Genomic DNA, 22,337 nt, shown 5'->3' on the forward strand with positions numbered 1-22,337 from the left:
TTTCATGCAACACCAATTCCAACAATTGGTAGCAGAGCAGGTTGCGTCCTCCATGGCTTAGTCGCTAGCAGCTCCAATATACGCCTGCTCACTTTCTCCCGATTTCAGTGAGCTTTAGTGACCGTTCGTAAGTTGAATTTTTTTTGGGAGAGATCAAAGAGAGTAGTCTCCTGATTCGGGCTCATTTCGCCCTCCGTTTCCACTACAGGCTATTTTGTCATTTTGTGCAAAATTTTTGCCAATGTAGTTTTTTGCATAGCAGGTCCCTTACAGTCTTCTATGGTTTTTTCTATATAGCATGTCTTGTTCTTGCTTCATTTATCCTCTTTTCAAGCAGTTTTCACATCAAGTGCAGCATTTTTCATGGCTGACAACAACACAGATGTGTTCAAGATGTTTACTGCTGAGGACAGATTTGGATGGGGACAATTACTCTATGTGGGTTATATGATGCAACATGTTCTTGTGTCAAAGGGTGTCTAGAATATTGTGCAGGGCATTGATGTATATCCTGGTTCTAAGGATACAGGAGATGTTGAGGATGTTGCAGGTCTCGCTGCAAGGATTGCTGATGTTAGAGTTGTTTTGTCTACGGTGGAACAAGCTCGTTGGGATGTAAAATATGCATAGGCTCATGCATTGATTGCATTGTCTATGAAGAACACTATTATTCCTCACATTCATTCAATGAAATCTGCAAAACAAGCTGGGGATATTCTAACTAGTCTTTATACAAGTCGCAATGAGGCTAAAATTGCATTGTTGCATAATCACCTGTTCCTAATGCTTATGTTAGCAGCAATTCGTCTGGAAATTTTGGTGATAAGGGTAAAAAGAAGATGATTTTCCATTATTGTAAAGCTAATGATCACTTGATCAAACAATGTCCTAAGTTGAAGGCCAAAGAGGCTAAGAAGAAAGAGGGTGGTTCCACTGCAAATACTGGTTCTACTACAAATGCAGATATTGTTGAGTCTTCTATGAAAGGAGACTGTGATGTTGATGTTGATGTTGATTTGATGTAGAATGGGATTTTAGTGCAGAGTGTATCTATAATCTTGTTTTCCATGATGCATGCATATCAGTTGCTGTAGATTCACTTGTGTGGTATTTTGATAGTGGTGCTACAAAGCACATTACCTCACATTGTGATTCTTTCACCTATCTTGAGTCTTTCCCTCATGGGAATTCAGTCATTTGTGGAAACAATGCCTCTTATCTGGTTCAGGGAGTTGGAAATATTGTGCTTATTATTGCAAATGGTAGTCCTTTCACACTTGTTGATGCACTTTATGTACATGGGATCAAGAAGAATCTTTTTATGTATCTGCACTTGCTAGACTTGGACTTGTAGACAAATCTGTGGATGACAGATGTATAATACATGATCTCAATTTTGTTGATGAAATTGTTGTATCTGGAATTTATGTGTGGGCTGTATAAGCTCACTTTGTATGACAAGTGTGGGAAAAATTTTGCAAATGTAGTTGTGGACTCAAAGGCTATTTCAGATGCAAAACTTCGGCATGCACATTTTGGACATCTGAAGTTTGCAAGTTTGGTGCGTTTGCATTTGCAAAAATTTGATATGGTTGCTTCTTTGCCGCCTCTTGAAGCACCTGTCAAACATGTTTGTGAAGGCTATATTTTGTATAAGAAGATGCAACGTTCAAAGTTTCCAAAGGATGGTTTAGTTAGGGCCACATGCAGGTTGCAGCTTGTGCATAGTGATGTTTGTGGGTCCATGCAAACTCTGTCCTTGGGCAATTTCCTTTACTTCGTGACTTTCCTTGATGATTACTCCATGCATGCATGGGCATTTCTGCTTAAAGAAAATTCCAAAGTATTTATGTTCTTCAAACAATTTCTAGCTATGGCTGAAAATGTCTCAAAATGTACTATGGGTTCCCTCCGTTCCGATCGAGGGGGGGAGTATATGTCTCATGAATTTAATGCATTTTTGGCTAGTCATGGGATAAAACACCAATTTATAGTGCCTTATATGCCTTAGCAAAATGGTGTTGCTGAGAGAAAAAACAGGTCACTTAGAAAAATGGCACAATGTATGGTCAAAAGTCAAGCTTTGCCGCATTCGGTTTGGCTTGAGGCCATCATGTGTGCCACTTATGTACTAAACACGTGTCCTACAAAATCTTTGCACTCTATCACTCCATATGAAACATGGCATGATACAAAGCCTTCTATTGAGCACATGTGTGTTTTTGGGTGTTTGGCATATGATTTGGTGCCACAAACATAGCACAAAAAATTGGATGATAAGGCTGTCAAATGTATTTTTGTTGGTTATAGTGCTGAAAGAAAAGGTTACAGGTTGTATTATCTGCCAAAAAACGTGTATTTTGGTTTCACGAGATGTAGTATTTGTGGAAGATTCAAGATCACATGACATTTATGACACTTTGTTGCCTCTTTTCAGTGGTGGAAGTTCAAATGTAAATTCCAATGAGGAGAATGTACATCCTATGGGGGTTTTTAAACATGTTTATATATCATCCTATTACGGATGCAGATGTACATGATGTACTTGAGGAAAGGATTGAAAATGAATAGGCTAGAGGTATGCCAAAATGGCTGGTGCATACATTGCATAACAGTAAATTGGATGCACCTTTGTCTAGTCGTACTCGTTCAAGTTCTCACCGTGCATCTTATGCATCAGATTGTTATGCTTTGGCTATGTCTATCTTACATGATTTTGAGGAACCTCTATCTTTTGATGAAGCACAGAATTTAGAAAATTGGATGGTTGCCATGCAATCAAAATATGATGCACTTATATAAAATACCACATGGACTTTATGTGATTTGCGTCCTGGCAAAAAGACCATTGGTACAAAGTGGGTTTACAAGTTGAAACTCAAGCCGGATGGTGAGATTAATCATTATAAGGCTTGACTTGTTGCAAGGGTTATGCACAGCAAAAAATTCATAGCTTATGAAGAGACTTTTTCTCCCACTTGTCATATGACATTTTCTATGTGCATTGGCAGCTCATTTTGGTTGGGATATACATCAATCAGACATTGTTACAGCTTTCTTAAATGGTGACATATTTGAGAAGTTTATGTAACGTAGCCTCGCGGTTTTGTCAAGAAAGGACAAGAGGACAAAGTGTGCAAATGTAACAAAGCTTTCTATGGGTTGAATTAATCTCCTCGTGCTTGGTATGAGAAAGCTGACACTCATTTGGTCAAACGAGACTTTGGTAATCATCCAACAGAAAGCACATCGTATGTAAAGCGTGAGGGTGATGTACTTCTCATTGTGGTTCTTTATGTAGATGATTTGTTAATCATTGGACCAAATGAGAGACATATTGCTAAATTTAAGTCTGATTTGAATGCTACTTTCAAGATGAAAGATTTGGGACTGTTGCATCATTACTTGGGTATACAGTTTAAGCATTGTGATGGTGGTATTACCTTGTGTCAGAAAATTTACATTGAGAAATTGCTATGTAAGTTTGGACTTAAGGATTGGAAACCTATTGCCACTCCCATGGAAACAACTTTGAAATTAAATCTTATGACCTGCCTTATTTATGTATGCAACATAAGGCCGGATATTCAGTTTGCAGTCCCACAGGTCAACAAATTTATGCATAGCCAAGGGTCTAAGCATTGGCAGGATGTCAAGAGAATTTTCCACTACTGGAATGGCACTTTATATCTTGGCTTGTTTTATTCAAAGGGGGGATCATTGCCACCAGACTTACATGCTTTTTTGGACTCAGATTGGGCTGGTTGTTTTGACACACGATTGTCCACAAGTGATTTTTGTTTCATGCTTGGCAGTTGATGCATATCATGGTTGAGCAAGAATCAAGCTACTATGGCCACTTCCAATTGTGAGGCTGAGTACATGTCATTCTTCATAGCTACGGTTAAGTGTGTGATGGCTCAGATGCCTTATGGTTGATTTGGGTGTTGTACAGGACACTGTCAACAGTTAGAGCGCATTGGCAGTTGTGAGGAATTCAATTTTTCATGCTCGCACAAAGCACATTGAGGTGCATTATCATTATGTCAAGGAGAGGCTCTCAGTAGGAGAGATCAGCTTGGGTTATGTGCCAACACAGGACAACCTTGCATACCAACACAGGACAACCAGGCATTGTTTCATGAGAAGTTTGAATCTTTTCGCAAAGCTTTGGGCTTACTCCCCTTTGTGGACTAATCATGTCCTCAGGGCATGGCACTTCCCTTTACTCTATGTGCCATCTCTCGTTCATAACATCACTCTAGGGGGGTACTTGTTACCATATACATGTGATAGTGATGTGTGTGAACACACTTAGGACCATCAAGGCATTTTTTTCCTCACTAGGAGGTTTTCTCCCCCGTGCCTTGTATATATGCCCATCATTCTAGGGCTATCTATCTTTCCGTTGCACACTAAGTAATACACTCTTGATTGTGTGCCTTGAGCTTCCTTCGTCTTCTCCAAGCTATGTGTGTTTTCATGCAACCCTAATTTCAACACAAATTTGGGTTCCTAGACCCCATACCATAGCACATCCTCATAGATCTCCTACAGTTTCTTTGACCGCACCCATGCTACAGAGATCTGGACCATGCTCAGGACCTATACAAGTAATGGGTCTAGGGATGAAATCAGCCTATGACTATATGGTCAATGAACTCTGTGGCTCAAGATCCCTCAATGACTGACTCTTTTCTGGCTCTAAGTGAACAACATGGTCAATGGACATCTCTAGTGAACTATTCGTGTCCAGCTGTGGTGTGATATTTGGTTGGCACTTCAATAACAAAATCTTCAATGTTCGCGGTATCTCAATGAATGTAGGTCAAGCTCTCCTCATTGGCATGTCTAGCTCGTGTCGGCACTTGTCATGTTGCAAAGACTTCCAAGTGCGTATGCTTCAGTATGTATTAGAGTGAGGCCTTGCTTCCTAGAAGTCGATCAAGAAGATGCTCGACAAGACTAATACTGAATGCTCATAGCAAACATGTACACTTATTGACACCCATGTGTCCAAGTAGGGAAGAATCGACCTTGTCAAAATTTTATAGAGAATCGGCCTTGCCAAATCATGCATTTTATTGAGAATCGTGAGGAGCTAGGTGCTAGCCAGCCGATGACCATTAGACAGAGAGCTAGGAGATTTCAGATTTTATTGCTTGCAGAGAGTTCTCTTATCCCTCCTAGTTTCAATAGACCCTTGACTTGTGCAGATTGATTATGGTGCACTAGATGCGTGCACATATACCAGAGGCACTTTTTCCCATTCGGTTTTATCCTCTAGACATCCAATTAGGAGACCTTAGTATAGGATTTGTTTTTATTTGCATTTAGGTAATAAAACTTTCATTTCTATGCGGACACACCTTTCTAGGTGGTAGTGTTTTATTGATTATTTTGCAGCATAGATGGACTTGCGCTTTCACCTAGCATGGATAGAGTGAGCTCCAGCATTGCATGATTATTTCCACATCTATGAAGGAGATGCATCACATACCTCCAGGTGTACTACTTTCCATGATTCATGCTTGTGGATATTTATATTTGCTGATTGTGGTTTTCCATGGTTTGATTGAGTGCATTTAGTTATGTTTTGTTATCTACCATTATAGATGTATAAACTTGTCTTTGCTTAGGTTGATTGAACTAGGTGAGTTTAGTCTTATAGATGAGTTTTGAGGTTAGGAGGCTGTGACTTTAGGTTAACTGATTTACTTCATTGTTAGTCCTAGTTGGTAAAATTATTTAAGGGTTTGAGACCTTATGAGTGTTTTAGGGATAGAGAGGATTGCTCACTTAAACAACAAAGAACACTAGTGAGAATACAAAGGAAATGGAAGCCAAAAAAGCAAAAGTGCCACAAATGTAAAAGCTTAAGTTGGAAGAGAAATCCCGGTTTCATTTTGGTTCTTCACTCACATGCATTGCCTATGGTACTAGAGCTCTAGAGGTTCCCAGTGTGGGCGATTTTCTTTGAGAAGCAAAAAGCCTTGGGAATACAAAATAAGCACACACGTCAAATGATTTTGAACCAATGTGAAAGAAAGAAAAATGAAGGGAAAAAAAAAGACATGAAAAAGACTTCCATTGAGTTTAAAGTGAAAAAATCAAGCTTTTGTTTGGAGTTTTGAGAGGTAGTTGGCCAATCAAAGCTGAAAGGCACAATGAGATCATCTTGCATTTAGATAATCTTCCTAGCTTAGCTAGTACTAGAGTAAATGTTTAACCCTTAGTCATAGCTAACTAATCAATAGACCAATCCATAAGCCCAAAACTCTTGATTGATTAATTTTTCATACTTCTTTGCATTTACTGATTTCCACATTTTCTTTACATTCCCCTCATGCTTTATTTCCATATAATTCACTGTTGCTACCTCACCAAAATTTTTCTTTTGTAGAAAAATCGTTCCTTGAACGTCTACCTCAACATTGCTTTGTCAAGGACAATAAAGCTTCGGAAGGGGGGAGTGCTGACGGGCGAGTGTCAAAGACATGCAGTGTGCTTCCATTGATGTATACACACAGGTGTATATCTACCTTTCTTGTATGTAGGGGCTCTATGAGAGTTCCAGTTTGTATTTGTGAGCCTAGGCCTTTTATGCGCATTTGGGCGGACGGCCACTTGTTTAAATCCCCTAAGTATAAATGTCAAATGCTACAATGTGAAGCTCATTCTTTTGAGAGCTCGGGGGGAGAGAAGAGAAGAGAGGTGGCTATGGAGATGGAGCTCCCCTATCACATTGTAGCTAGCATTGGGTTGATAATGCAAAGCTATTTTTCTCTCTATTCTTCTCTCCCATGTCTTTATGTGTTGTGATGCTTAGATTTGTGATTATTAGTTTCTAATCTCATCTAATCATTCTCTCCTCTTGCTAATTTCCTCATGTGTTGTGCATTTTATTCATGTGTGTGCTCGATTAGAGTGTGTGTGTTGAGGCAATGGAATCGCATATCTCTAATCTTGACTTCCATATGCTTGTGTGTGAATGTTAGTCATTAGTGAGAGATTAGCATCATGTCCTTGAGCTTGTGAGAGTTGAGTGATGGATCGAGGTGTGTGTGTAAAGAGCTTCCCATGTCTTCTTGCATTCCCTCTTCTCTAATCAATAACTCCTACTCTCTCATTAGAGTCCTCAATCCATTGCATTTGGTACATCCACTCCTCTATGCACTAGCTAGGTTCTGAACCACCGGATTGACATTATGTCGGTGGGTTGTGCGCTATGCTACAAACATTAACACTCTCTAACAATCCTCAAGTGATGGAGCGCTTCACCAAAGATTTGATGTATGTGTGTTTGTGTGTGTGAATGGGGGGGGGGGGGGGGGGGGGGGGGGGGGGGGGGGGGGGGGGGGAGGAGAGAGAGAGAGAGAGAGAGAGAGAGAGAGAGAGGTGAGCTTTGAGAGGGAGAGAAAAAGAGAATAAGGTTGCTTGTATGATTGCGGTAGGAGTAGAAGAGCAAGGTATGCTGCAAAAAATGATGCATACCTTGCTCTATTCCTTTTTGAAACTTTTAAGTTATCACAATAATATTCATAGTAAAAAGTGCAATAATATATGTGGTAATATTTAATTTACAAAAAATGTCCTTGCCGCTCCCCTCTCTCATCTTTGGCCATCCCATTTTGCTCTCTCTCTCTCTCTCTCTCTCTCTCTCTCTCTCTCTCTCTCTCTCTCTCTCTCTCTCTCTCTCTCTCTCTCTCCAAAACGCAATAAAGGACCGCATTAAATATTTTGAAGGATGAAGAGACATGTGAGCATCGTGTAAAAATTGTGGATGATGTGGATGAGTATATCGAGCTTGAAGTCGGTGCTCTTCGTGAGCAGATGCTCAAACCTAGATATGAGCAATTAGATACAAACATAGATGTAGAGATGGATGTAGCCGTGGAGTTTGATAATGAAGATGCAAAAGTTCAGATAGAGATAGATGTCTTTAATGCATTAGCTCTCATAGAAGATGAGATATTGACTATTGCTTTCTGTTAAGAACTCTCTTATAATGTCTACTTATAAGTAATGGATTTTAATTATTGTCCAATAGTGAATAGATAGTGATTTTCATTGCTTAAGTTGGTTATTTATGATTAAGTGAAATAACGTATTGTATATATGTGTTTTTAAATTAGTCTTTGCATCATACTCTCCGAGCTTCAGTTTTCTTGTTACTCCGGTTGGCATGTCACCTGAGTAGATGGCCATATTTTTCTCATAGTTTATCCATGTGCAGTGTGCATACACACAAAAAAATTGGAGAGTTGATCCTTCTAGACCACATAAATTGCTCCAACTCCTGCCGACCAATGTGCTAGTTACATCGATAGCACTATAAGAGGAAAAGTTGAGAACCACTTCTATTACCGTGGAATAACAAATAAAAAAGGAGAGAGAAAAAATTGTGTATGCGATAATGCAGTAATAACCGTCGCAATGGTTTATCAACAATAAGCGCGATGATAGACGGATAAATATATCTGCGACTATTACCGCATATATTGTCGCACATATTACTACAGATATTATCGCTACACAATTATTCAAAAGTAAAGGTGCTCAAATTAAGTGGCCCAAATGAGGACCTTTATTTTTTACCTACATAAAACATATGAAACATCAATTGTTTTTTGAAAAAGTGTAAACAAAAAAGTGAACAATAGAATTTGAATATAACTTACCTTGATAATTTACAGTGTAAAAGACTAACTATTTGAAAAAGTTACAATAAAGATGTTATTTTAGACAGTTGTGTATACATATGCTCATAAAGTTTTTCTTGTGCCACATTGGGACTTTAAGAGAGCACTACAAACAATTTTCTATCTGTCCAAGTCCTCCTTCTCCTCCACAGGCACGTATGTTTGATCGCCTTGACTCTAACCAAATTAAATAAATTAACAATGAAAACAATTAAAATAATATGATTTGTCTAGACTTATCGTAGAGATCCGACCGCTAAGTCAAATTGCTCTCGAGAGATATGATTGTTCTCCAACAACCATTGCCAGTTTTGAATTCTGTGTGCCTCTCCCGAAACTTGACCATCTCTCTGGTTGGTCGACTTAGAGTGATATTTTCCTAAGTTAGCAATAACAAAAGAAATTCATTAACTAAAACCTTTTTTGAACCCAAGTTTTTCCTCCTTAAAAGGTTCCCAAACTTATTTCATGGTCCATAAAGTATTTTTGACCTCCAAAAGTGAAAAATGCGCACTAAAAAATCCACAAAAAAAATCAAAAAAGTTCAAAACATCATTTTCCACCCTCCAAAGTCTTTCCAAACCTATTCTATAGCTAAAAAGTTATTTTCTCTCTCTACAAACTCTTTTCTAAGCTCTCCGTTGCTGCAACAATCCATGCATCCCTTTAGTCTAGCATTATCTCTCTGCTAGCTTTCTCCCACCTCCATTGTAGCACCAAGCAAGCTCCTCCCCCATCTCTTCCCCTTGCACACCACATAGTTTCACACCAAGCTAGCTCCTCTTCCTTCGCTCACCTCCATTACACCATGAAACAAGATTCTACTCCTTCTACTTTCATTCACTCACACTACATGGTCCAACATAAAGATAAAATGGTAAGAAAACTATCCTTGTAGCTTACATTCAGAACTTAACATCATCTCCATCTTTAAGTTTATCATGCTGGAGAGAATAAACCTCTTTATGGCTTTCAATGTTTAGGCTTCATACCTCATAACACTGGGTGGTGCTATTTTGTTGATGGCTTTGGTGCGCCATCTATAGTTATGTAGCATGTGATTGAGTCTCACAATGCAAGTAAGTTGTGTTATCTATGGAGAGTCATCAAAGGCTTTTCTTATAACTTATTCTTTGTATAGTTGTCATTAGATTATCATTTTGTACTTTATAACTTTGTGCTCACATAATCTGTTGTTTACTTACAGAGTCGACTTCTTTTCAGAGGACATGAGCAAGCAACCATGTGCAGAGATGGAAATCACTCTATTTTTGTTCCGTGAGAAACCTTTCACTATGATGATAAAATATTTTGATAAGAATAGTAGAATTTTTGTAGAATCTTGAATCGATAGGTACTCTCTAGGAGGTTTTAGAAAAGCCATCCATATAGTACTACTATCTTTCCTAGTGTCATAGACACACAAATACTCAAGTGTATATGAATCTCTAGATGAGGAAAACAAATACTTGTAAGAGAATCCTAACAACAACAACATTGTCTCCATTTGTAATTATTTTCATTAGGCTAGATTCCTCTATAAATGCAATATAAATATGTCTTTTTTGTTAAATGGTGTCACATTGAGTGAGAGTATTTAATTTAGATTACTGGAGTTTCATATAGATATGAGAAATATTGTTGACCTTTATGGATATTTTGATTTTCCTGTAAGATGTTTCAAGTCTCAAGTCTTAATCTCCACCATGAAGAAATTCAAGCAATATTTTGATTTCATTTTATCATTAATGGTTATTCTTATTAAAGTGGATCATAACCTTTGTCAAGATGTCCTCATTTGGGGATGCTGAATATAGATATATCATTAGCAACATTTCACAAGTTGAGAAAGCTAAATTCTTTCTTTCCACCATGTTATTGTTTCCATACTAAGTCTATGTCAAGCTTGACTTAGAGAAATGACAACTTGAGATAGAGGTGTCCATGTATAGGGGTGACTTATTATTGACTCGTGTTTCATCATACATATATTGTAAAGCCTTTGGGTTTCCACCTTTTTTAGTAGTGTTGACAAGTTTTTGGTATCAAAACTTCTTAAATATCCCTATTCATGAGCTATTGGTAGCTATTTCTTTGGTATTGCTAAAGATGATACCAATAGCTATTACCTTCTGAACTTAATATGTAGCTCATGAATAGGGATATTTAAGAAGAGGATTTGTTTTTTACTATGTAGCTCATTTGGATAGAGAAAGTGTAAACATAAATTATAGATACATGCATTGTTAACATAGAAGATATGTACCAATCGAGCCTATGTAAACTGCTAATCAAGAAACCTTTGGTTGGATATTATAACAACAGGGGTCACATGTGGTTTCAAATACCAAAGAAATGTCATAACCAAAACATTTCCAAGAACACGAGGTGGACACAAAGAAGTAAAAATTGGCTCCTCGTTTGGTCGATTTCTAGTGTTGAATGTTTAGCGCGGCACAGGATTTGTGAGGCCTTTGACCTGGGGAGTTCACTAAAGATATGTAACATAGCACACGTGTTCAACAGAAGGGACTTTATATTCTTGTAAAGTTACAAAAACATGTGTAGATAGGGCCTATAAGGGGTACTTTTAATCCATTCTGGTGAACCCACATGATATAGGAAAATTTTACGTAGTGAATGTTCCAGACCTTTGAACACAGAGAAAAAGGGACAAGGGGGGAGGGTTGCTCTGATTACATCAAACACTACACCTCTATCTCATGGCCATGCATTAAAAAAACGCCCCTATTTGTCATTATAAGGCCCCAAGGGGGGAGCTCTTGCTCTCTATACATCGAACTTACATCCTTATCTCATGCTCATATACAATAATTTTGTAAATTTTTGTCATGTAAAGGCCCCCTAGGCCCTCAACAAGAGTGTCCACAAGGGTGCGTGAAATGCCCATCCAAAAGTCTCAGATGGGTATTTTGCACGTCCTTGCGGTAACCCTTTTTCTTTTTAGTGTTGAACTTTTAGACTGTGATGCAAAAAAATCATATCTTGCTCGGATTCTCCAAAAATCAACGTGCAAGTTGGCAATTTCTTAAAAAGTGATATAAAACAGACATTTCTTACTTTTTCCTTAATTTGCGAGCTCCAACGAGCATTAAAACCATAGAATCTAAAAATACTCAAAGAATTAATGTTTTTTATTGTGTTAACGACTGTATTTCCTACATGCAAAACTTTCCCAAAATCTCGTCCTAACACCTTCAAAGGCCCCGGGGGGGGGGGAGCTCTTGCTCTCTGTACATCTACCTTACATCCTTATCTCATGCTCATACACAATTATTTTGCAAGTTTTTGCCATGTAAAGGCCCCCAGGTCCCTCAGCAAGAGTGGCCACAAGGGCGTGCAAAATGCCCATCCAAAAGTCCCAGATGGGTATTTCGTGCGCCCTTGCGATCACTTTTTCTTTTTGAACTTTTCGACTGTGATGCAAAAAAAATCATATCTTGCTCGGATTCTCCAAAAATCAACGTACAAGTTGGAAATTTCTTTAAAAATGATATAAAATAGACATTTCTTACTTTTTTCTTAATCTACGAGCTCTAACGAGCATTAAAACCATGGAATCTAAAAATACTCAAAGAACTAATGTTTTTTATTGTGTTAAGGACTGTATTTCCTACATACAAAATTTTCCCAAAATCGTGTCATAACACCTTCAAAGGCCCTAGGGGGGAGCTCTTCCTCTCTGTACATCTAACTTACATCCTTATCTCATGCTCTCATACACAATAATTTTGCAAATTTTTGCCATGTAAAGGCCCCCAAGGCCCTTAGCAAGAAAGACCACAAGGGCACCCAAACTCGGGTAGGTCACCTAATAAAATGTAACATATCACGTGAGTTCAACAGAATGGTATTTAAAGTTCTTAAAACTTACAGAAATATATATACAAAAGGGTATTATTTTTTCAAATTGAAAAAAACTTACAGATTTTAAAAGAAAAGAGTACATTATATTCTTAACAAAATTCAAAGATAAGGGGTTTGAAAAATATGTCTTGAACGCACGTGATATGGTAGTTTTACACATAGTGAACCCCCCGAGCGCGCAAAATGCCCATCCAAAAGTCCCAGATGGACATTTCACGCGCCCTTGCGGCCATTTTTTTTATTTTTTTATTTTTGTGTTGAACTTTTAGGCTGTGATGCAAAAAATTCATATCTTGCTCGGATTCTAAAAAAATCAACGTGCAAGTTGGCAATTTCTTAAAAAATGATATTAAAAAAACATTTCTTACTTTTTCCTTAATCTACGAGCTCCAACGAGCATTAAAACCATAGAATCTAAAAATACTCAAAGAACTAATGTTTTTTATTGTTTAAGGACTCTATTTCCTACATACAAAACTTCCCCAAAATCTCGTCCTAACACCTTCAAAGGTCCCAAGGGCCGGGGGGGGAAGGGGGGGGGGGGGGGGGAGGGGAGCTCTTGCTCTCTGTACATCTAACTTACATCCTTATCTCATGCTCATACACAATAATTTTGTAAATTTTTGCCATGTAAAGGCCCCCAGGGCCCTCAGCAAGAGTGGCCACAAGGGCGCGCAAAATGCCCATCCAAAAGTCCTAGATGGGCATTTTACGCGCCCTTGCGGCCACTTTTTTTTTCCTTTAGTGTTGAACTTTTAGGTTGTGATGCGAAAAAATCCATATCTTGCTTGGATTCTCCAAAAATCAAGGTGCAAGTTGGCAATTTCTATAAAAATGATGTAAGACAGACATTTCTTACATTTTTCTTAATATACGGGCTCCAACGAGCATTAAAACCATGGAATATGCAAATACTCAAAGAACTAATGTTTTTTATTGTGTTAAGGACTCCATTTCCTACATACAAAACTTTCCCAAAATGTCTCCCCCTAACACCTTCAAAAGTGGCTTCCAAGGAGTGCCCTCGGTCAAAATTTGAAACTGAAGGAAAATAATCAGAATGAACTCCTAAACTGTGTACAAACTTTAACATAACCAAAATTTCTTTCAAAAAAAGTTTATTGCTAAAATTTTGAAAATAGGTTTCCCTTGGACCTCCCACGATGATAGAAATCAAAGGGTTCAAGGAGAGGTGTGGCATCGAGGTTTATTCCGTCAAGACCTCTAGTACTTTATCATGTTTTCTCATGTACAATCTTACCAAACAAAAATAAATTTACACTTTAAATGACTACAAATCTTATTTAACTTATCAAACAGTCTAAAACATGGTAGACTTAGAGTGCTCCTACAGATCAACAAACAAAAAAGTCCAAATTTCTTCTCATTAAATTTGATAAACATACATTCGTGAACAACTTCCAAGGAGTAGTGCGGTCATGGTTCTTACATCCATTCCATGACATGGTATGGTATGTGGTGACCTATCACATAAAAATATTTTTGGTAGGAGTGCCCTCGTGTTAGGAAAGGGTGTGTTGTTGCTGATGAAAAGCTATTGCATTGTCCTACTAGGGATCTCTCCATGTAAGCATAATGATTTTTGGTGTAGTGGGAGCCACATTGTCGCTGAGGAGAGCTTTGTGCCACCGTAAAAGCTTTATGTTATGCCAGTTCCTTGAGCCATTCTTGCAAACAACGCCACTCAACTAGCATAGTAAGAGGTCACCTTGTAACAAAAACATGTATGAATTCAACATTTGCAAGCTGTATAATAGAGACACTTGTTAAGTATATGTTGTACAAATTTGCAAGTATTTTCATCCCACTGGGAATAAACAATCCTAAAATATACATTAGGATGAGATTACGCACAGCTAATATGCATGGATTTGAAGCACCTACCTGCAAGATGTAACATAGAAGACTGTTTTAGAGGGAAAAAGGTGACACTTGGCCTCTCTAACCTGCAGCCTTTCACTATCTGTGCACAAAAGCAACCTTTGTGCCAAGCACTACAAAACAAGTAGAGGCAACACCTTAGACTTAAAAGTCTATGATAAGAAGAACACAACCAAAAGTAAGAACTATATTGTTACCTTGCACAAAGGGGTGTTTTATTCAAATATGTGATGGTATTGGCAAGATATTGAAGAACCATCAACATTCGTCTCACCAACGGTACGACGTTCCTAGGATGACCTCTGCTCACCCTCACGTGCGGCCTTCGGTGCAAATGCCGCGGACAAGCAAATATGTATGCATACAATTTGTGATGTCCGTGAGCACCATGGCAGTTGTTGCATGAGGAAGCAAAGGATGAAAAGAGAGGGGGGAGAGAGAGGGAGGAACATGGGAGGAGAAAAGGGGGCAGTGGGGGAGAGGGAGAGGGAGAGAGAGGGGAGGAGGAGGAGAGAAGGGGACAAGGAGGGAGAGGGAGGAGAGAAGGGGGCAGTGGGGGAGAGGGAGAGAGAGGGGAGGAGGAGGAGAGAAGGAGGCAGGGAGGGAGAGGAGAGGGAGAAAGGAGGGAGGGGGAGGAGAGAACAAAGTTTTTTTTTTTTAAGGGGGGGGGGGGGGGGGGGGGGGATATTAAAAAAATGTACTTTTAGTGCTTGTAGATTTAAAAAAAGGTCAAAAAATGATTTTTTGATATGTATATATGTTGGGGGAAAGCATTAAGTAAAAAAGAAGTAAAAATAACTTTTTTGAAAAAAAAGTCAATTTTTGGCTTTTAGTGACCCACGTTATTGATGATGCGGCCACACCTCTTTACTCCCTTTACTTTCAAAAAGCTAGAGATAGAAGGTGACCTCATAGGTCCACATCCTACATGTGTCTAAAAAAAAGGCTAGAAAAGCCTACTCAAACTAGCTTCTTGAATGCCTTTGTCCCCTTAACCCTCCACAACATTAGCCTTAATCCCTAAAAATTAGGATTCCTTATAGGGTGAAAGCATGGTAACCTGTCGTGCTTTTTGTGGTAGTTAGCAGTTTCAAGTTAGCACATCTTCAAAAAGTTGGGTGTTCGGTAAATTTTTTACAAATAATATTAAAATTTGTCGGAGGTTGTACATTTGGATTCCTTGTTTCAAGTGCTTTCTATTGATATATCATATGTCATAAATCTTGGAGATGTAGCTCACGTTATTGTACTAGTTAGCATATGTCAAAATTGTGCTAGTTAGCATTGTCCGGGGCATGAAAAAGCATGACAGGCTAACATGCTTTCACCCTACAAGGCCCATGCAAGGTCCATATTTTTCCTAATGAGAGATAGTCAAAGACTAAAGCTTCGGTTACTACTTCTCTTAGCATTCGATAAAATGCACTCAACTAACTACACTCGTGGTTTGGAATATTGTTTATTGCAAAGAGTAGTGGAGTGGGTCTAACAATGAAAAGTCGGCACCGGTTCCTATTGAGCTTGCTAATAGCTCAATAGCTAATAACTCAATAGTGGTTAAGCCGTAGGCAAGTCTAAAAAGACTCCATTATGAAGACCATAGTTCTCGATGGTGTCCCCCGAACCCTATAAACATGCATGCTGTTGAACAACCACGCACGAGAGAGAGACAACACCACAATTTCAAGCCCCAAAGTGTGCCCAATGACTACACGAGATGAGTTTATATAGAGGGGACCAGGGTGCTATATAGAGAGACACTATATATAGCTCAACACCCCCACTCAAATGAAGGTCCCTAACTGTGGATGAAAAAACCCTTGGGGGCTCAAGGGAAAAACCCACAGCTCTATATATACCCACCGTTATATTAAAATATTTCAAATGTACATTTACAATGTTCAAAGGAGCTACATCACTCCTGTTTTATAATGTGCCCTTTCAAGGGTCTTCTTATAATCCAAGATATAGACGATTGAGCTACTGCAAATTCTTTGGTAGAGAAACTTCAATATCCTTGATCCCCCATACATATTGCTTGATGTGATTTAAATTCTGTAAACAACATCAACTCAAGAAATATATCGAAACATAAAGGTTGGAAATAACCACATCACATTGTCCTTGGAGACGGTTCGCGACGCCGCTCTGGAGACGACATAGAAACAAATGTAATGTCGATGCAAAATCACATGTACACACACATATACAATGTCAACATAAAATAAATGTGATGGGACCCAAACGAATTCAAATTATGTAATCATCATGGTATCACATACCATGGCATCAAAGACGCTCTTTTTATGTAATCATCATGGTGTCACGTACCATGGCATCATGGAACTCTCCATGGCATCAAAGACGCTCTTTTTATATAATCATCATGGTGTCACGTACCATGGCATCATGGAACTCTCCATGGCATCAAAGACGCTCTTTTTATGTAATCAACATGGTGTCACCTATCATGGCATCATGGAACTCTCCATGGCATCAAAGACGCTCTTTTAAATTTCTTATCTGGTCATCAAAAGTCAAATACAAAATGAGACGCTAATATAGACGACAAAATATGTGATAAGTATCAAAATGGACGAAATAAAAATTATGGCTTCACGAACCATAGCCATGAACAGAGAGGATGCAGACGCATAATTGTAACATCACCTTGCATTATCAGAAACCATAGCCATTGATGAAGAAAATAAAGACGCATCACGTAATATCACCTTGCATCATGAAGAACCATGGCAATGGATGAACAAATAGAGACTTGTAATCAATGATAACAATCCATAAGAAATCGACGATAAAATAACATAAACATCACTTTTAAAATTTTGACATAGAAGTGACGGAAGCAAATCTATAACATAAGCACGACTTTTTAACTTTTCACATAGAAGTGACGAAAAGTAATCGAGATCGAGTCCTATCGATACCCGGAAGTGATGAACATTGAGCGTCTCACAACCCTGAAGCCACATAGGAAAGATGCGGCAACCACTATGCCCATAGCAGAGAATAGTGAGATGATCACTATCAAGATATACCTAGAAGCCCAAAGGAGAAGCCTTAACAGAGGTCTGTTCTATGATGGAAAATGTAACGGACCACGTCAGGGCGAAATGTAATAAAACTGGTCATGCATGCTCTTTACTCTTAAAATAATGTGATTTCTTCTTCAATTAATAGCATGATCATAAATTTAGACAAGGTAAAAATAGCATGTTCCCTGACGTCTTGCCGCCAGTCGCCCGCAATGTGAGGCACCCCACTGAGTGGTGTCAAAGTCGCAAGGGCAACTAATTTCCTCTCTCTATGCCATCATGTTGAAAATTCGTGTGTGTGCGCATGGGTTGAGAAAATGCAAATTCTGCGATCTTATAGGAAAGAGCGCACTTGCCGTGTGATCGATGGCCATGGCGGCTGCAAGCTCATGTAGCGGCTCAGCTTATTAAGCTAGCTGCTTCTCTCTCTCTCTCTATATATATATATATGAACTTCGCTTCTCCAGAGGTGCACTAGTAAGGGTGAAAAAAAAAACCTGTCAGCAGTCCAGCCTGTTAATTAGCGTCCCCATAATTAATAGAGAAATTTCGCTGGCACTAAATAACTAGCAGAGCCTTGGTAGCAAACTGATCGATGACCAGGCAGCGATAACTCTGCATGTTATTGAGGGGGTCAGAGTGCGTTGCTGCTTTACGGCATGCTGCTTTACGACGCTTGCTAAAGAAATCTCACGCTAAACATAGTAAAGCCACTCATTCTAAATAAAGCATGTAGCTGCCTATGTAAAGATAACCTCTGCTGGCTCTTGCAAACTCACAGCAGTTTGATGCAGCGCTACCTTATAAACATAGACCTAAAGAGAACAGTACAAACAGTAAAGGATACGAACAGAATAATAAAAAAAGAACTTATCTTCCTTGTGATGAAGAACTTCAAGATTGTCGAGCATGCCCATGCGACCATCGCTCTGATATCATGTTGAACAACCACGCACGAGAGAGAGACAACACCACAATTGCAAGCCCCAAAGTGTGCCCAATGACTACACAAGATGAGTTTATATAGAGGGGACCAGGGTGCTATATATAGAGACACTATATATAGCTCAACATTGTTGAGCTATATATATAGTGTCTCTATATATAGCTCAACACATGCCAACCGAGATAATAAATCTTAGTCCCACTTACTCTATTGCAATGAACAACTCGAACCTTTCAGATTAAAGGAGTGCATCTCTTCTTAGGTAGAGAACAAAGAAACCTCAGCTCTAATCACTAATTGTCTATCGCTACACTCTCTTTATAGAGACGCACAGAGGTGTGAGACGAAGACAATAGAATAGAGAGAGAGAGAGAGAAGTAAGAGATTTTGTACTCCTACTGCTCTCTCCCTCCCCTCTCTCTCTCCCTCTCTCTCTCTCTCTCTCTCCCTCTCCCTCCCTACCTCCCTACCTCTCTCTTTTTCCCTTTATCCCTCTCTCCCTTTCTTTATCCCTCTCTCTCTCTCTCTCTCTCTCTCTCTCTCTCTCTCTCTCTCTCCCCCTAATCCCTCTTCCTCTATCTCTTTCTCTCCATCTTCCCTCTTTACCTCTCTCTGTCCTTCTTTCCCTCTCTTTCTCTCTCTTTCTCTTTCTCTCTCTCTCTCTCTCTCTCTCTCTCTCTCTCTCTCTCTCTCTCTCTCTATCTCTCTATCTATCTATATATATATATATATATATCCCCCTCTCCCTGTCTCTCTCTATCTCCCTCTCCCTCTCTCTATCCCTCTTCCCCCCCCCCTCTCTCTCTCTCTCTCCTTTTTTCCGCTCTCTCTCTATCTCTTTCTATCTTTAATTTTCACTTATCCATTAACACCATATTAGTGAATTTGGGAATTTATCAATTCTCACTTTTTAAGAAAGCTTAAGATTTGACCACATGACCAAATCTTAGCCAAAGTTTTGAGAGCATGGATTGGAAGAGATTTTCAAGTACTACCTTGTGGAAGTCTTTGACCTTGATTCCCAAAATGTCTTTAAAGTCTCAAACTCTCTATTATAAGGTATATTCTCTTTCTTTATTTTTTTTGGCCTTTTTTTAAATGTTTTACTTTTTCTTTGAAAACAAATGAAAGGGTCACGACGGCTTTCAAAAACAATAAGAAAGTGATAAAATTGTAAGGTTGAATTAAACTGGTATCAGTGTTTGGGAAAGGATTGCCTTAGCTTCGTCTTGAGACGACTGAAAATCAAGACTAGCTAGCTGCAAACCATGGTAAATGAAAGAAAAACCAATAAAATATGTGAGAAAGTCGTTCAAAAATTATACAAATCTCAAAAAATTTGCTAGTATTTCCGGTTTTCTTCTTTGTGAGGACGAAACTTGACCGGAAGCCGTTTAATAAAAGAGACTTTTTCGAATGTTAACACTGACTGGAATCAAGCTATAGAATGTAAGAAATGTAAAGCCATGTGAAGTTGTGAAATGAAAGGTGAAATAAAAAAACTAATTAATATGTGTGTGTGTATAGAATTTATTAGAATTATGCAAGGTGAAGCTTCATTTTAGCATTCTAAAACAATAAAATGCAAAAAAAAACACGTGTGTGTGTGTGTGTGTGTAAAATTTACTAAAATTATGTAAGGTGAAGCTTCACTTTAGTATTCTAAAACAATAAAATGCAAAAAAAGTAAATACATGTCAGTATGTGAAATGAAAGGTAAGTCTCCATCATGGCACTGAAAACAATGAAAGTCTCCCTAACCCAACACAACACTAAGGTTTCTTTTAGAAAGCCAAAAATTTCTTAACATCTTTTAAGTAGAACAAGTCTTTTTAACCTAAAATAACAATAACTTAATGTTAAACAATCAAAAGAAAGAAGCAATCATTTCTTCTCTCTATCTACTTTAACACTAATTTAAACATATATTGTCCATTAAGTATACACTAATCTCTCTCCCTCTCTCTCTTTTTTGGCATACCCCAAAGGGGGAAGGCCTTAGTGATGGTTTCCCTTTTTGCTAATGAAAAAGGGAAGCTTATTTTTAAAAATTTATACAAATTATTTTTAGATGAAAGAAATACAATATTCTCATTAGGAAGACTCCTCCGAGATAAGATAATGATGTTTTTATGGTTGGGTGGAATTGGTTGGGTGGAATTGGTTGATACTCTCAATAAATAAAACACTCATCAAAAGAATGAGTGGTAGGTGTGGTGGCCTAGATGTCGATATATCCCAGCTTAGAGAGAGGCTCCGAGGGAGAGAGATTAAGGTTAAACTCCAAGGATATCCTAGCTTGTAAAGGCTAAACTCCAAGGAAAGATGAGCGCCTGGGAATATGAGCTGGCCATAATAAATCAATGTTGGACTCTCGCTGAGTGTCCCAAGCACCTGTCATGCTCTCTCTCTCTCTCTCTCTCTCTCTCTCTCATATCATCATCTGAGAGGAGTGCACGGGGCCCTTCCCTTCCAGATGAAATAGAGAAGCTGAAGAAGGAAAAAAATCGACTCGCAGTTGAAGTTTGATGTTTGCGAAGACCTTGTCCTCTATATTAAAAACCATGCAAGAGCTTCTATTGAAGACATAAAGAGATTCTTTAGTCCCGACCCAGGTTGTAGAGGGCACAATAGACAACTTGCATTGCAGTCTTCTCCAAAGCTCACGCCCCGAATCCCTATACTCAGACTTCGTGTTTTCATGGATGATGGCTTACAGGCTAGCAACCAATGTTGCTTTGTTCTGAGAATCTCAGTGCTCAATGCTCACTCTCTCTTATCTCCCTTCCAACTTTGTTGGGCATTGCTAATTTACGGGCTGACCAGCGTCTCTCTTCGCCTTGAAGGTTAGAAGGCTTGAAAAATTAGAAGGCCGCACATTACAGAGTCCCGACTCCCGAGGGTTGGTGAACCTCCTCTGAACATATATCTCTCTTCTCTCTGTGTGTGTGTGTGTCAAGTTGCACGCAGCACGCCATTGAAGTTCTTCAAAATGCCACAAGAGAAACTGTTCGACGACTACAGCCATGGGGGGAACCTATCAAAACGCTAGGCATGACCAGTAGGACTAGCACGTTGCAACTTTGAACCCTTCCAGTGGGCCTTTTTCCATTCACGTCTTAGTTGGATCTGCTCAATGTAGCTGACATAAGTGTGCTGACGACCCAGCTCGCGGCATATCCAAGTTGTGTATTGTGTGTGCGAGGAGTCAACCAGGAAACAATGCCGGTGTAACAGGGGTTAGGTGGGTCCTGTGTGCCAATTGTGAAGTGCGGCCAAGATAGTTGTGACAGTGTTGCTCTCCGTGCCATTGAGAAGGAGGAGGCTGCCAAGCTAGCTAACCAACTACGTTTCCCCTATTGAGGCTAGGCAGATAGCACTAGCCGCATCTTCGATGTGTCTGATGTCCTATTTGTGAAGATTGTGCAAGAGGGGCCCTTATTGGTGCTTCCATGGTTTGTGAAGACTCCCTCTCACTCACTTCATTCAAACCCCTTGCTCTATGTGCTTGGAAGTGTAGTTTTCTAAACTTGATGATGGCTACCTCACGTGCTTCTTCGAAGGTGGATGGGAATTTTAGCTCTACTTTAGCCTTTAAAAGTGGATACAAGCCAACCATGAATCTCTCTTTTTTTAGAAAGTTAGGTGCACCACCATGATTTTCTAATGTAGCCTCCCACCTACCCCATAGATTGACAAAGGTTGCTTCATAAGAGGGATAGTCTTCAAGTGATACCTGCTTATGTCCAATAAGACATTTCCATAGTCCTTCAGAAGTATCACCTTGCCCGAACTTGGAGAGGAAGCTTGCTCGCAGTCTCTCCCAGTTGGACTTGATTTGGGGTT

This window comes from Adiantum capillus-veneris, chromosome 2, assembly GCF_014529385.1.
Source record: "Adiantum capillus-veneris isolate H3 chromosome 2, ASM1452938v2, whole genome shotgun sequence".
In the NCBI taxonomy this organism is placed as follows: domain Eukaryota; kingdom Viridiplantae; phylum Streptophyta; class Polypodiopsida; order Polypodiales; family Pteridaceae; genus Adiantum; species Adiantum capillus-veneris.